The sequence below is a fragment of the Arachis ipaensis genome, chromosome B09, assembly GCF_000816755.2.
Source record: "Arachis ipaensis cultivar K30076 chromosome B09, Araip1.1, whole genome shotgun sequence".
Taxonomy (NCBI): domain Eukaryota; kingdom Viridiplantae; phylum Streptophyta; class Magnoliopsida; order Fabales; family Fabaceae; genus Arachis; species Arachis ipaensis.
Window position 1 is genome coordinate 15,651,487 of NC_029793.2, and position 18,277 is coordinate 15,669,763.

At 32.7% G+C, this 18,277-nt stretch overlaps 1 pseudogene; it reads left to right on the forward strand.

Moving 5' to 3' along the window:
* LOC107615115 lies at positions 17,021 to 18,237 on the forward strand (annotated as a pseudogene).

Here is an 18,277-nt window from a genome sequence, read left to right on the forward strand (position 1 = left end):
TAAATTAATATTAAATAATTTTAGTATATTAGAGACAAAAGGTATAATTTATATTTTATTGTATATGTATTATGTTTCTTTTTTTTCTGTAAATTTATGTACTAGTCATTCTACAAATATTTTATGATGAGCAAAATCTTTAAGAGTAAAATAAAAAAAATTACTTAGAGTCAAAGTAATGTGTTTAAGAGTAATTTACTTATATGTGATTAAAAAATAATTGAATAATAATATACCGTAAAAAATGAATATTATTGAAAGCAGTTAAAAATAAAATTTATTTAAATTAAACATTAAAGAAATTCGATACATTAGAGATAAAAGATGTAATTTATACTTTATTATATGTGTATCATACTCATTTTTTCTCTTTTTAAAAATTTATCTACTAGTCGTTCTACAAATATTTTATGATGAGTAAAAATCTTGAATTCGTAACGCAATTCATTCCGTTAAAATTTACTTTCATTTTACTTGATTTCTTAATTCTTCTAAGAGTAATATATTATTTTTATCCCCCAATATTTTTTTCTCCTATTTAAGTTCATAATAATGTTTCAAAATTATCTCGATTTTGTCTTACCGAATATTCTGCTAATAGATCATTGAGACAGGACAACATTAAGACGATTTTAAAATATTTGGAACTTAAATAAGACAATTTAAATGTTAAGTATAACTTTAAAACTTAACCCAAATATTAGAAACAAAATCGATACTTTACTCTTAATTAAAATATTCTAATTTTTAATTAGAATTGTGTTTCCTAAAATTTTGGAATGTTACAATCATACCCTTGTACCATCAAGTTTGTCTTGTTTTTCACTATCTCACCAACTTCATCAAATTTATTTTTGAGCACTCACTTAGTTTCAATAATTATCTTTCCTTTCAATGTTGGGACTAGGTGCCAAACTTGTTTCTTCTCAAGCTATTCAAACTCTTTTGCATTTCTTTGATCTAATTTGAATTCGAGGACTTTAGAAATTTGATCTAACTTTTTTTTGTGTTCCTACGATATCCTCCAACCCGACAGGTCAAGAACTAAACCGTCGCTGATGAAAGCTCTATTTAAGGGTCTGCTGCTAGCCAATGAATTATTACATGCACAAGACGAAATTCGAACCCCTAATACTTGCTTAAGCAGACGAACGAGCTGATCATTTGACCAACCCAAGTTGGTTAATTTTGATCTGATTTTATTTCTAAGATTGGAGCACTATTTTTTTAAGTAAAATCTAATTTTGATTTTTGATGAGATCTCTCCAAAATAAGATTTTTTGAAATAGTTTTCAAATTTGAGATGCTTTGTAATTCTGAAGTTTTTTAGGCTCTCCAACTCTTTTTTCTTCAGCTTCTTCAATTTCCTCAATGACTTGAGGTAATGTTCTTTGTGCATGGGAAATTACTAGATACTTCAGAATAAGCTTTCATGAAAAAAAAAAAGTTGGACATAGAAACAACAAAAAGATGAAAAACAGAACAAAAACAAAACAAAACCTGGGTGATGATGATTGTGAAATTCTTATATCTCCAAAAGCAAAAAGAATAGAGAGAAAACAATCATAACATCCATTTTTTTATACCATTTCAAACTCAAAACTCAAAGCTCAAAGTTCAGCCTAACATAGCTGAGTGGTGTAATTTTCTTGTATTGGGCCAATGAAAGATGGGTCAAGCATGGAGTTTGCGCCCCTTATCTTCTTGCCATTTTCTCCTTTGGGACTTGTTGGCTGACCATATTGTCTCATGTTGCTAATTTTTTTTCCCCTCCTCTTACAATTAGTTGCACAATTAAAATGCAATAAAATGGATGTACCACAAAAAATTGGTACTACAATGAAATTAATTACTGGGAAAAAATTTTCCTCCAACTGAATTGGTGATAAGCCTTCAAGCAATCCTTATAAAATAAAAACTCCTCAAACTCAACATAAAACATTACTAACTCTAGCAACCCAACTCCTCGATCAAATCCAAGACATCCCTGTAAATCATCAAATAATGTATTGTAAAACCAAACTTAATACATTTAATTTAAAAAAAAAACGATAAATGATTCAGCACTTCTAAAAGGTCCCTATCTAGGAAAAATGAAGTTTATGCGAGTGTTGTAAATTACAATTTGAAGTGGCAAACCATGAAAAAAAATGAAGTTCCCCTTTTGACAAGAATGTTCTTTTGGGGTGTTTGTTTTGTCATCAATTCAAATTTCCAATAACAATTAATTAATGTTTAGTTCTTGTGATTGACTTTTGGGCAGATCTTCCCCTTCATAAATTAAAGAACCATTATTGGATTGGAACACTAGGATGCAAATAGCTGCATGCGCTGCAAAAGGAGTAGAATGTGGTATTTCCTTTGAGTCATGATATAAGCCTCCGAATATTGTGCTTAAAACTTCTATTTCAAAATTTTCACTCGCCATAGCATGAATTATATATAATTTACGCAATTGTTGCTTTGATTTTGAAAAGATATTACTAACAATATTAATGAATGTTGTATTTGAACCAAGTTATAGTTTGTATTATTGAATTTTGATGCTTTTCATTACACATTTTTTATATGTTAGGTCATGGTTTTAAAGCTTTGATTAGGCGTTGTATGCTTTAATGCCAGAACAGTATCTTTTGCATAATGGTTTTAAACTTTGAGGGTGGAGCATCGCAATATGGTTTTAAAACTAGAACAGTACCTTACGCATAATGGTGTCATGATAAGTGTTAGAAACAAGAGACTAGATTGAATGAAGGATTTGTATATTATTGAGTGCAATCAAGTTATCTATTCAAGTTGTCTAGAATGATACAATATAGAAGGGTATTTATAGGGGCTAAGAGAATCGTAATAATAAAGACGTAATATTCTATAATAAGTATTCAGATATACTAAATAATTCTAATTGATCCTAATTAATCCTAATTATATTCTAACATCCCCCCTCAAACTCAAGTGACAACTTGAGTTTGAAACATATTTAAAACAATGAAATAAATAGAAAAAAAAACTGCATAAATTGATAAAACGGGTGCAGACGGAATTGCCAGAAAGAAGCGCAGATGGAACTGCCGTTAGTCTGAAGGAAGCGCAGACGGAACTACCGCTATATGAAGGAAGCACAGACGGAACTGCCGCTTGTCTGAAGGAAGCGCAGACGGAACTGCCACAAAGAAACGCATACGGAACTGTCACAAGGAAACACGCAGACGGAACTGCCACGGGAAAACGCAAACGGAACTGCCACGGGAGAACGCAGACGAAACTGCCACGGGAAAACGCAGACGGAACTGCCATGGAAAAATGCAGACGGAACTGCCGAAAGAGAGCGAAAACTATATGATTTCTTCATGAGAATAGGTAAGCAGCGGATGACAATGGTGTTTGATCATTCAACTCGGAAAAAATAGAAGACAGAGAAAATAGGCTAGTCGGTGAGGTGAAAAAGTTTCAAAGGAGTGACAAAATAAAAAGATGAATGACATAGAAAAAAAAAATGCAAAAACTACGGTGATTTCACCTCAAGGAAAACAACCTATCCTCTTCAAGGAGGATACCATGGCTCTGATACCATGTTAGAAACAAGAGACTAGATTGAATGAAGGATTTGTATATTATTGAGTGCAATCAAGTTATCTATTCAAGTTGTCTAGAATGATACAATATAGAAGGGTATTTATAGGGGCTAAGAGAATCGTAATAATAAAGACGTAATATTCTATAATAAGTATTCAGATATACTAAATAATTCTAATTGATCCTAATTAATCCTAATTATATTCTAACAATAAGTATGTGTTAAATGTTGCTCATATTATTTTCATAAGATACTCTTTAAGATTTACACTACTAATAGTACTTTTACCGTTTTACATGGCACTTATTCCTCTTATCTGTTTAAATTTTTGGGAGAAGTGATAATATAATATATTTCAGAATTCAATTCTTGGTGAACTAAAAAAAATAGTATAAGGTTATTAAAAGAAGAAAAAAAACCTATGACAAAAATTATCAAACAAAACTAAAAAAAAAAAAAACTCTTACTTAAAAAAGCGTGTTAGAAATATAATNNTTATCAGCTTAAATTTAAAAAAAAAAAAAGTAGTATCATAATAAAGATTTACATGAACTCAAATATGCAAGAACTTGAAGGAAATTAAAAATTTCTTGCTTGTCAATTGTGATTATGAAAATTCTGAGTATATGCCCTCGTACTGCTACCTTTGTAAAGTTGTGTATTTTGATAATTAAAATTTGATTCTCGTTTACAGTTTTACTTGATAATGTACTTAATAAGAACGCTAATAATAAAAATTGAAGTGAATTTTATTTTGGGTCTGTTTAACTTTTATGTAAAATTGGCTTTTTACTATGTAATTGGTTTATTAGGCATCCTAAAACTAACTTCTGCTTGCATTATATGAATTTAAAGTAGCATTTTGCTATGTTCCAACATTTCGGAGAACAACCCCTTAAGGACCTACGGTAAATATACAAAGCTAGAAATAAAACAGAACTTATTTGTTAACTGTATTTTCTGTGCTGAACAATGAGTTATTTTGAAAATGTTTTAATTCTTACAATTTTTTTAAAATCTTAAGTAATAAAATGCAGCAGTTTTTAAATTGCCGTAATTCTTTTAGCAAATGAAATAGCGACGATTAAAAATTAATTACTACAAATTTATTTTTAAAACTTGAATGGCAAATAGTGATAATTGTAAACCACCACAAATATATTTAAACGTTGTGCAGTAGTTGTTCCAGTAATTACTAAAAATCGCCCTGAATTCATTTGTTAGCGCCTTAAAATACACCAGCCTACTAAATATTGGGATCTATTTAATGGTTGAAACCGCCATAAAGCCTTTAAAAAACTGTCATTAAATCTCATTTTTTTATAGTGATATTTCCATAAAACTTTTTTACTTCTTGCTTGCCCATTTTAGAAGTATTAACAAATTAATGTTAAAAGGGTAAGATATATGATAGAGAAGATAAATTTTAAGTTTGTAAGGTAATTAATTAAGTCTCTGGCTCACCAATATCTTCCAGGGATGAGTAATGTGCTCACGTTGATATACAAAGGGTTTTCTTTCAATTTTTGGTGGTATGGACTTAGAATCCAAAAACGGCAAAGGAAATCTTATTGGCCTCAAACCTGGAAGATGGATATTTAAAAAAAAAAAAACATAAAACTTATGTTGTTGATAGTCTCTAGAAACACTTGGCATATAACGAGTAGTATAATGATTCACTTAGTTTCAACAAACACAGAAGGGATGATAACCAATTTTTGAATGCTTTGATTTATCAGTCTCTCTGGATTATGTATTGTGATTCTCCCATTTAATGGATAAAGAAAACAATTATCATAATTACAACTAGTGATATGGATCTAGAAAATTTTGATAATAGAGACAAAATATATATAACATAATAATAATTTTTATAATAAAATTATTATGTGTACATAAAAATCAGTTATTAAATTATCTATTAATTATTATATATTTGTATATAAATACATGTATTATTTTTTTTTACCGAAGATAGAGAGACTCGAACCCGCAACATCTTAGATGAATATGGAGAGACTATGCCATTTGAGCTATAGCTCATTGGCAAATATATGTATTGTTTAACTCATTTTCAATATGTATTTTGTATCTCAATATGTATTCTACAAAGACCTAGTGTAGTAGCTGATCTTTGGTATACACTTTGCATGATCGCTTATACATACTTGTATAGTTATCGATCAAATAATGTAATATCATGGCCCAACTCTTACACAGGACACCTAAACGGGCACAAAGCTAAATATCTAGTAAAATATAAACCAAAACATTAATCCCTCTAAATTTAGTTACCATTGAGATACACAGAATCAATTCCATAGCCAAGGGAGATCGCAATATCTAACAATAGTAAGATCACCAAAGAGAAATCGTCTTTGCAGTCGCTGAAATTCGAAATCAATAACATCAACGGAGCTAGCAATTTTTAACATTTTTTAATATTATTTAATTAGTATAAATATTAAATTATTTTTAATAAATAAATTTTAATTATTATGTGTATAAACTTTGAAAAATATATATGAATACAAACAGTATTGATTCATGTGTATAAATTTTCATAAATATATTTATAAATTATATATTTTTTGTGTGCAAAACTCTTGTAAATATGTGCAAATTATTACTGGTTAAAATAATAATATTTATTAGCTATGTTCTTGGGGGGCTAATAATATTTTTTTACTATCATTTAACTAACACAAATACTAAATTATTTTTAACAAATAAATTTTAATAATTTATGTGTGAAAATTCTGAAAAATATGGATATAAACTGTATTGATTTATGTGTGCAAACTCTGGTAAATATAAGTGTAAAATATATGCTTGTTGTATGTGCAAAATTCTTATAAACACAAGTGCAGGTTATTGCTAACCAAGTACTAATAAAAAATAATAATATTTATTGAAATTTTTTTAAATAAATAATTTAAATATTTTATTTACGGATATATGTAATTTTTATCATATTTATCAATTTGTATTTTTTTTTACATATTTCGTTTACAGTGTAAACGAATTAATATTGCTTATATCTCGTTTACATTATAAATGAGATAAGACAAGATTTTATTTGACTTTATCTCGTTTGCAAACGAGATATATATGTATATACATATTGTTCTTGCTGAAGTTGACCGGTGTATAGCTCGTGGTGCCGGTGAATACTTGTAAGCTTTCCGTCAGGATGAGTTATACTTGTAAGACATGAAATATAATTTATCATGTATTATGTATTATAATAATTCTATGAATATAGAATGTAAGACATGAAGTAGAACTTAGCATATGTTGTCTATCTTGAGATATAGAAATTGGTGCCTTTTATAGACATAAAATTGATGAATCATATTCATGTTATGACCATTTGGTCATTAAGATGGAAATGATGGTCATTAAGTCAGTAATGAATGTGTCAGTTACAACTAAAGAATGAATGATAGTTAACGCAGAGTTATAACTCATAATAAGGCACAATAAAAACCGAGTTATAAGGTGATGGATCACAGCCCCTAAGCTTAGAAAATAAAATGAGTTATAATTCGGTTAAAAGATAAGTGAATAATGATATGGTGAGCCCCCAAGCTTAGTCGGGTTATTATGTCGGCACTTATTCAAAAAATAATTGAGTGATAAGAGTCATTCAATCAAGATAGTTGTGTGGGTGATACTTTTCCGCTTAAGAACAATTTTAGCATTTGATTGTATGTGAACTGAAAAGTTCAGAAATAGATATCCATTGACGGAATTGATTGTATGATCCTAGGATATAATGATTAATTATCTTGGAAATTTTTCCGGCCCACAACAGCTTATTGATGAATTTCTCGCTCAAAGTAATTAGTTATTGAATATTTACAATTTATAGTGAAAGTCTGATATGAATAAGATGAACTGAAAAAATGAATATGTACAAAGTCGCAACATATATTGAATAATATATATTGTAAAAGTAAAAGAGTTCAAAGTAGAAAAATATACCTTGAAAGTTGATAATTATAGAGAAGAAGACAACATATATGAATGTCATACATGTCAAATGTGAATATCTGAATTTTGTTTTGTAGGACATGCTTCAATTTGATAATAAAGCAACAAGATAACAGTCATTGAATGATACATTTAGTATAATGTGTTTAGCAGTTACAATATGACGAGGGATATTTTTCGTACAATAATAGTAAATTTTGAATGTTTGCACATATTTTTGCTTAACTTTTTGTATCAAATCAATAGTAACATAAATAAAATAAATAGTGCAACAGTTATATATTGCTAGAGAATAAAGAATATATAATCAATCAAATGACAGAGTTATTAGAATTATTTTTAAACAATTCAATTTTGAATTTAAGTTCATACAAAAATACATTTAAATTTATAAATGTAGTAGGAAGAAAGAATGAAGTATTGATAATAAAATGAATAATAGAAATTGAATTAATATAGTGTTATTGGAAAATTTCATTATGAGTTTTGAAAGAATTCAATTACATTCGAGACTTGGACACATCTAATTGTATAGATGATAATAAAAATAAATAAATAAAAATAATTCATGAAAAAAAATTAGCATGATCGTATGGAAATTATAATGCCATATAAAAATTAATATGTTTGGAATTTGTTCATGTGTGATGAATGAATTCATATATAAATTGAAATTAAACATGCTTTCGTTTTGATGTTTTAGTTTATCAAACTTTAAGAATGATTTTTGAAATTTTTTTAAATAGATTTGCAAACCTTGATTTTGGAATATAGAGAACAAATTTAATGAAACTTGAATAATAATAATTATTCAGGAATATTTTGAGTATAAAGAAGTCTTGACACATGGATAAGAATAGCTAATGCAAAGAATGAATCATGATATGTTTGGATTTAAAATGACAATGATATATAGAGAGAGGTTTTATCAACACTCTCATGACAATAGATAAGAAAAATGTAAGAGATGAGGCTACTGTGTAGTAGATGATCCCAAGAGCTGAAAGCAAAATTATAAGCGACTATATAGCAGGTTTTGTACTCTTCACACTTTTGGTCAAGAAAAAAAAAGATAGAACGTGGCAAGTAATTAAAGAGCATGAAATTAAAGAAATTTTGTAAGTGACATACATTGATTTATTTAAATTTTTAGGAGTTTGAAGTGCATATTTTTAGGTTTCGAATTATTGATAGAAAGTATAACAAATTAAAGATTAGTGTCAATAGTCATTTCATTATTCTAAATGAATTGTTTGTAAAATTCTCAATGGATATTATTTGGCCTTATGAAACTGAGTTTTGAATAGAGGTTGAGAAATAAAAAAAATTAGAATACATAAATTGCTAAAATATGTGAATGTTATTTGAAAATTAATTCAAGTATTTGAATATAATTCAAATTCTTTGAATCAATTCGGTGGAGCAGGAAATTAGTTTGCCGGCCCCACGGTGGGCGCCAATTGTTCTTGTAGAGGTTGACCGGTGTATATTTTGTCCATCAGTGAATACTTGTAAGCTCTCCGTCAAGATGAGTCATACGTCGGCAAGGAGAGAATAAGGGGGTGGGTACCTGCAAAAGATACTCCGACGCTCAAGTCAGTAAGTGTTTAAGAGGTATAAGAATAATTCTATGAATATAGAATGTTAGACGACATGAAATAAAACTTATCATGTGTTAGGTATTATAATAATTATATGAATATAGAATGTAAGACATGAAGTAGAACTTAGCATATGTTGTCTGTCTTGAGATATAGAAATTGGTACTTTTTATAGGCATAAAATTGATGAATGATATTCATGTTATGACCGTTTGGTCATTAAGATGGAAATGATGGTCATTAAGTCGGTAATAAAGGTGTCAGTTACAAGCAAAGAATGAATGATAGTTAACGCAGAGTTATAACTCATAATGCACAATAAAGACCGAGTTATAAGGTGACGGATCACATATATATCTCGTTTGTAGTGTAAACGAGATAGAAGCAATATTAATTCGTTTATATTGTAAACGAAATATATAAAAAAATAAAAATTAATAAATATACTACAAATTGTCTATATCTGTAAATAAAATATTTAAATTATTTATTTAAAAAAAATCCTACTTATTGATCATGAGCATTGCTCATTAAGTAAATATGGGTTGCCAATAAAAGTAAACTTATGTAATGTATATGTGTGTAGGTATAATTGTGAGTATGCGTGTATATTCTACCTAAATATATACATGTATTTATGTATGTAAAATCAAAAGGAGGAATACCTTCGGGTATTTTATGAGGCAAGACATTAGTACATATGAGTAAAGAAAAAAAAAGAGAAAATGAAAAAATTGACATCGAATTTGTCATAAAATCAACTCCTTGACAAAGCAAATAGAGGAGAAGGAGACATCTAACGATGAATATGGTTAATTCATTGATGCAATATTATTTATATATAAATTGCGAATGCAAAATGGTAACAGACATAAGCTACAAACAAAAGTTATAGTAGTTAATCGAGGTGAGTTTTAGCATTAGCCTCACCTGGACCAGGCTCATTGTTAACCCATGATTTCTGACACCAGTTAAAGGTGATGTGGCAGGTCTTTTAAAAATGCAAGTTTGAGCACCTAAAAAATATTATTTGTTACAGAGGTATCTTGAAATGTTCAAATTAAAAAAGAACCCTACCACGTCACCCCTTCCCCCAACACCCCCCTGAATCCCTCATTTGTGAACGTCACTCACAATCCAAAGTGTAACACCCTAGGTAAAAATCGTATCCTTGAAGGCTTTTAGATAGGGTGTTACCCTTGATAGAAAATCAATAAACTCAATTGTTATGCAAGGAAGGAGGGAAATACACATTAAAACTTGGGTAGCAAATCGAATAGCACTGAAAAGACGGAATTGAATACACTCAAAGAAGTTCGAGCAAAATGAATAAAAACAAAATTCCCATGAGTATGGTTCTAAAAGAAGAAAGTGCTTAAAAGTAATTATGACGAAAGAAAAAGAAACCAATGCATCCTAACTAATTTCATCGAAGAAACTCTCGTCCTTGTGTCATATCCTATCCTTGGTTGGGACCCTTCAGTCTTTCATGAATTGAGGTACTAGCAGTCCTCTTCCTGGCTAGGGCTGTCGGACTCCTCTTCCTCTGCCTCGGAATCTGATTCGAGATATACTACCTCGGGTGACCGTTTCTTGAATGCTGAAGTGTTCATATCTAGGAAGGTTACGACAGACAGTTGTGTGTCTTTTTCTACGAAATCTTGACCTAAGTAGATAGTTTGGAGTACGGTAGTAGTGGTCGTAACTACCCACGCGTGCTTCGAGGGGTCATACTCAGAAGTTATCCTCGGGGGGCGCTGCGTCGTCTCCATCCGCTGTGCCATGTTCCTCTGGAGATAGTATGGAAAAAAGAAGGGATGAGAACTTAAAAAGTCTCAGCAAGAGTGCTATGTAACATCTCCATATCTATCCCCAGTCCATATGCGGGATTTAAAAAATCATATGGCATGGCATGTATTATGAATCTTTCTTGTAAAACGTAAAACATGATAGGCATAAAAGAAAAGCATGTAATATTGACATAGACAAGTCAAATGGAAAGGATAATAACTCATGAAACATCAACATAATCATAACTTAAGAAAATAACCTTAAAATATAATTATAATCAAACTTTCCTTTATACTTCTCCTATCTTAACTTGTAGCTTTTATGGAAGGTATTGAGCTCAAACCGGTATAAAAATGGGAGTCCCCTTCCTTTACCGAAGGTTCTTATCCCGAACGTTTTGGCGATCACCTTCCCTTACTGAAGGATCATCTCGATCGATCACCCTCCCTTATCGAGGGATCATCTCGATATCTTGTCTTTGGGGTCACCTTCCCTTACCGAAGGATCATTTCCTCAGTTTAATTTACAATTAGGGTTTTTTAGGCATACACAAGAAGAAAATCATATAAGAAAAAATCATGGAAGAAAATGGACAAGCTTGATGATAAAAGGGGCATGTGAAATAATGAGACCTTAGTTATAAGGCACAGTATATGCATGAACTCTCTAATTAAAAAGATCTCAGTAACATAATGGCATAAATTGAAAGGTCATATTAAAGTACAGAAAATAGAGCATATTAAATAATTGAATAAAACATTATAAGAAGGTATGTACTCTCGACCCTAAGGGAATATAAATAATATAATGGTATACAAGATCATATAAATGCACATAATAAAAATAGGATATATTAAATAATTGAATAAAACATTATAAGAAGGTATGTACTCTCGAACCTAAGGGAACATAAATAATATAATGGTATAAAAGATCATATAAATGCACATATTAAAAATAGGGCATATTAAATAATTGAATAAAATATTATAAGAAAGTATGTACTTTCGACCCTAAGAGAATATAATGGTATAAAAGATCATATAAATGCACATAATAAAAATTAGGGCATATTAAATAATTGAATAAAACATTATAAGAAGGTATGTACTCTCGACCCTAAAGGAATATAATATAATGGTATAAAAGATCATATAAATGCACGTAATAAAATAAGATATATTAAATAATTGAATAAAACATTATAAGAAGGCATGTACTAATGACTCAAGAGGATATGAATGACATAATGGACAAGCATGATCAATGTGGATAAAGGATGAGTAAAAGGTAATTAATGTCATAAGACACTGAAACATGATAACATGCATGGATGGAAGAAAATAAAAATAGAGCATAATACATGCCAAATAAAAAAAAAGCATAATTCCCTACTCTTTTTTCTAATGCCTCTTTATTGCCTATGAGCTTGCTTCTTGTGTTTGCACACAGAATATTTTCGTAGAGAAAGAAGGGGGAGGATTAGTGTTTGAGAGGGGTGATCTTCTACCTACTGGTGTACCCCTATTTATATACTTTCAGTGGCAGGGTGGTTGGGATAATTTTAAATTCAAAAAAAGGGCGGTTATTAGATTCCTATCCACAATTCAAAATTCTAAACCCATCTCCTAACTGATTTTCAAATTTCGAATTGAATTTTGTTTCTAGAAGGGATAAAGGGCGGTTGTTACACAAAGCAAAGTTTGAACAATCTCCAAACCAAAACCTAGCTTCTTCAACTGTTCTGCCGCAATCCGTCCTTCCCCCGTCCCGGACCCAGGCCCTGGGTTCTAGGTCGGCAGATCATCCCCATCCTCTCTGGCTTATATGTTCGAGGTTTGGAGCAGGTCGTCATTGTCTCATCGGTTGCCGTAATCTCGACGGTCGCCGTCCGATTTTTTGTCGAAGGTTAGTGACATTGCTTTGACTTCTTCGGTTATTCCTTTTATGCTTTGTGTAGTGAAATTGTGAGTTGAAATTAAGTAATTGATTTTGCATTGTCGAAATTATTGCTAGCTATGGATTCGTGACTCTGCTGCTGATGTTTTTAATTTTTGAGTATGCTAGTTTTGAATTTTTTTATAGATTTATTGTTTTCTGGATTAAGGTGATTAATTGTTCTTGTTTATTAATTTTTGTTGCTGGTTGTTCTGGAGGACGCATGGAAGATAATAAGGTAAATGGGTAGAATATTATAATGTAAAGCAAATGTGTACTTTGTTGATAAACTAAAATATTTTTGAGCTTGAGTTAGGGTCGATGTTCTCCTGGGATTTATTTTGGTTGAACGCTTTATTTCCTGAAAAAATTGTATCGGATCATGCGAAAGATATATATATATATATATATGGACCGGATAAATTAAATTTTACTTTAGATTGCTATATATTGATGCCATGCTTTATTAAAATCTTATAACATAAAATTTTACTTACACTTTGTATTAATGTAAGGCTGCTGCATTTTTCTTTCTGTCTACCATGTCTCAATATTCCTCTTGACACCAAATTCTGGTTGAACAGGTTTTTCAATACATGCTAGTGAACCCTTGTTAACCAAAAATTCATGTCAATTTTTTTATTGAAGTATTTATTTTCAGAACTTCATTGTAAGGTAGTTACTTGTTTATGGTGGGTGTATTTTAGGTTCATAAAAGAATTCTTTAGTCCTTGCTTAGCTTCATATAAGATGCATTATGTGTTGTTAAGTTGCACAAGCATAAAATTTCTCCTTGAATATAGTACATGCAGTCTAATTCTGATTTCATGAATGAATCAACATTTAGGTAAGACATACTCTTATATCTTTTGTCATGTCCTTCCTGCTGGTGGTGAGGAACTTAAAGGTGCTGAGGTTGATAGGATAATCAATTTGAAGAATCCCATAGGAATTGATGATCCAAATGTAGCAACTATGCATATGGAGGCTTTCTTGTGTTAAATGTGGACATACATGTGGAAAGATTATTCTTTTTCTATTATTTTGGAGTGATTTTATATTTACAGCATGTCTTCAATTTTTTTAAATGCAAAATTTTTTTCATATGTTGTATGCTAGAATGGAAGAGGAAGATGTAGCCTCGTTAGTTCATGGTGCAGTGGCTATGGCCATGAAGATTTGTTTGTCGGGAACGAAGAAGAACTGGTTTCTGATGACCCAGATGTTTGTGTAGGCGATGAACCTTCATCGGAAGCAGGTGAGGGTGCAAATATGGACGGGTATTGTGGCTATAATGTTGGTGATGATTTTTACGAAAACTGGGAAGACAAAGGCATTGATGGGATTGCTGACTTTAGCCGAATTAACTTTAAAGAAATAACTTTTGATGAGATGAGATTGTTACATTTTCCCAATCGACATGTAGCTTTTTCTTTCTACAATTTATATGCAAAAATGAATGGGTTTGCCGCAAGGAAGACCAGGCTAAGGCGAAATGCCAAGAAATAGGCGATACAACAGTAGTTTGTTTGCTTTAGGCAGGGGTTCAGAGAATTTGCTGCTGATAAGGAGGCATACGAACGTAAGCGGGAGCCTAAGCCTGAGACTAGATGTGGCTGTTTGGCACAAATGTGTGTTCATCTACATTTGGAGAGTGGTAGATGAATTATTTCATACTTTGATAATGTTCACAACCACGAGATGCTCGACGAAACACTTACATTTATACTCCCTGGTCATAGGAAGATGAATGCTACCGCAATTGAACAAATGAACATGATGCTGAGAGTTAGGATTAAAACACCACAGATATATTAATCATTTGTGCATACTGCAGGGGGTTTCCAAAATGTACCATTTTTTAAGAGAGACATGTATAACCAGATTGATGAACAGAAAAAGCTAATAGGGGGCGATGCAGTGTCTTGTCTTTGATGGTTGGAATCATATGCAGAGGAGAATCCTGGAAAGTTTGTGCGTTACTTAGCAGACAAAGAGGGTCATTTGGTGCACCTTTTTTGGTCTGATAACTGTAGTCAATTAGATTACCATGTGTTCGGAGATGTTGTAGCATTTGATGCAACTTATCGAAAGAATAAGTACATGTGCCCACTGGTTGTGTTTTCTAGCGTAAATCACCATAACCAAACCATTGTTTTCGCTGCTACCCATGTTGCAAATGAGAGTGAGGAGACATATTCGTGGCTACTTAAAAGATTTTTGGAAGCTATGAAGGGGAAAGCTCCTGAGTGTGTTATCACAGATGGGAACGGAGCAATGAGAAAGGCGATTGAAAAAGTGTTTCCTATGGCTTATCATCGTCTCTGTGCATGGCATCTCCTTCAGAATGTAACATCGAATTTGGCAAATTCAGCATTCACTTCTGAGTTTAAGAAATGAATGCTTTTTTATTATGAGGTTTCAAAGTTTGAAGCCGGGTGGGAGAAATTGGTCACTGAGCTTCAGCTTCAGATAATCACTGGGTCTGTGACCTTTATGACCGGAGGAAAATGTGGACAACGGCTCACATTCGTAGCCACTGTTTCGGTGGATTTCGGACGACATCAAGATGCGAGGGTTTGCATTCGATGCTTGGTAAGTTTGTCCACTCCCGCCATAATTTGAGGGACTCTGTTGAATAATTTTTTCGCTGTGTATCGGAGATGAGATCTCGGGAAACACAATCTGATATGCATAGTGTGGTTGGACACTTGGGGTTGCAAAGTTCGTTACATGATTTGGAAAGGTCTGCTGCAAAGTTACTAACGAGGGAGATATTTCTCTTGTTTCAGCCCATGCTATCCTGTGCATGTACATTAAAGGTCCGGTCTTGTACATTGACTCCGACATCGGACATATACACCATTTCACGGTCGGACAATTTACACAACTATTGGCGTGTTTCGCACTATCCCGAGGATTCGATATTTAAGTGTTCTTGTTTAAGGATGGAATCCCTTGGAATACCATGCGATCACATTGTGGCCCTTCTTGTACATCTTGATTTCATGGAAATCCCAACGAGTCTTGTTTAGGAAAGGTGGTCTAAGAACGCTCGGTCGAAGGTGAGGCAATATGTTGAGAAGGGACTGTTTTGTTGGGACTCTATGGTAAGTTGTCGCAATTGGATGTTGAACGACCTATGTAGGGAGATGTGTGTGCTTACTTCAGTGAGAGAAGATCAATTTGTAACAGTGACTGAGAAGGTACGCAGTGAGATCAATCGATTAAAGCACAATACCAAAGCCGGGCCTTCGTCACCCGCGGTTGTTAGCCAATCGTGCACACTCGAGCGGTGAGTTCAAGACCCACTTGTTGTGCGTCGCAAGAAGAGGCTAAAGAAGGACTCAGTTAATCGTACCTTGGTTAGGGGCGTGAGACGGTGCAGCGTTTGTCGTCGGGTTGGGCATAATCAAACTTCTTACCAGTCAAATCGTCGGCAGGGCCAGCGGCAGCAGCCTAGCCACGAGGAAGACGTCGATGAAGATAACTACTACACTCCTAACTTTGGGGAGGAAGTTGATGATGTTTGTTCTTTAGTATTTTTTTAAATTCATTTGTTTTAGTTTGTCTCTATGATGATATTAAGTTAAATACATATTATCTGATGCAGGAGTATGCTCATTACCATTCTCAACCCGTGGGGCAAGAGGAACACTTTTCTCCGGATGAAGAGGAGTTCCAAGTGTCATTGACGGATCCTTATTATAGTTGGCATGAGTAGAACAAATATAATTGTGGTTTAATTATTTTGATTTATTGTTAGGGAATTCCTTTATTATATAGGTTAACCATGTGTGAAGGTACCTTGCTGATGTAGTTTGGGTCTATGTTGTTATTATTGTGACCTTGACATGAGGATCTACTTAACTTAAATTTGGTGCATGATTGGCTTTGTTGTGGCACACTTGGTTTGTTTTTTATCTGAGTGTAAATGATGTGAAATGCTTTGTAGTATTCTTGCTATGTTGAGATGTTTGCGGCAGGAAAACTAATTCTAATTATTATTAATGTGACCCGAATTTCCTATTTTCTAACCAATTTGGAGGATTACTAATTCTAATTATTATTATTGTGACGTGAGTAAAAGGCTTACCACTGCACATACCCCTCAATAATGTATGGGCTAATACACTTGTACATTTTTTATTATTAATAACAACAACCAATAAGCCTTGTAAATAGTTGCATTAAAGAAAGTTTTAGTAAAAAATTATTTTTATAGGTTTCTCTCCATGTCATGACCACAAAAATTGTTATCTTTCTTGTCATACTATTGCATTTTACTTCTCTTTTACTTGTCTAGCTTATAATAATTTAGCCTTCAGGTACTCTTTTGTACTCTAATTTGGAGGCCTAGTAATTCTAAGGGTTAAGTACTGAAATCGTCCCTAAGGTCTGGGGAGAAAATCAAAATCGTCCCCGATCTTTTTCTGTTATTAAAATCATCCCAAACGTTACAAAACGTTATAAAATCATCCTTTTTTATCTCAAATTTATTTTTTTACCAAATTACCCTTAACTATTAAAAAAAAAATAAAAAATATATTAAAAATAAAAACAAAACATCATCACTTCACATTAACCCTCCCTTCCTCATTAACATTCTCATTAACACTGGAAGTAGCGGGAGCAGCAGTGGTTACAGCAGCGCTGGGTGTTGCTCTGAAAACATAACAGAAGAAAATGACGATGAAGAAGAGGAAGGAGGAGGGGAAGAAGAAGGCGATGATGGTTGCTTGGATGATTCGGAGGCTGTGGTAGATGCTCTAGCCGCCAATGACAAGCGCCAGAACCCTTGTTCTGATTCACCTCCTTCACACGGTGATGAATCTGTTGTGCAAATGGCTTCATCGAACTGTGAAGATCCAAACAGGGGGCCGAATTCAGGGTCTCAGAATTTGAAACCTGAGAGTGCTAATTTGGTTCCTTGGACTGGTAATTGCCGAGCTTGGAGGGCTGATGATGCATTTCGACCCCAGAGTTTGTCCAATTTGTCCAAGCAGCACAGCTTGCCAATCTCCGACCGACGTTGCGGTGGTGGTGTCCTTTGGAGTCGCTCTGCTATGCCATCATCATGTCCTATATGCTGTGAGGATCTCGATTTGACAGACACGAGTTTCTTGCCTTGCTTGTGTGGCTTTCGGCTTTGCCTCTTTTGCCATAAGAGGATTCTTGAAGAAGATGCTCGCTGCCCTGGATGCAGGAAGCCTTATGAGTGCGAAGCTATTGTTGAGAGAGCCTAGTGTGCTTGGAGGCAGTCTCACCCTTCGGTTGGCTCGATCTTGTAGCATGGTCGAAAGGTCTTGAGGGAGCTCTATCTGTTTTCGGATGGTCAAGAGTGGAGTAGCCGGTGGCAGAGGAGTAGAGAAGA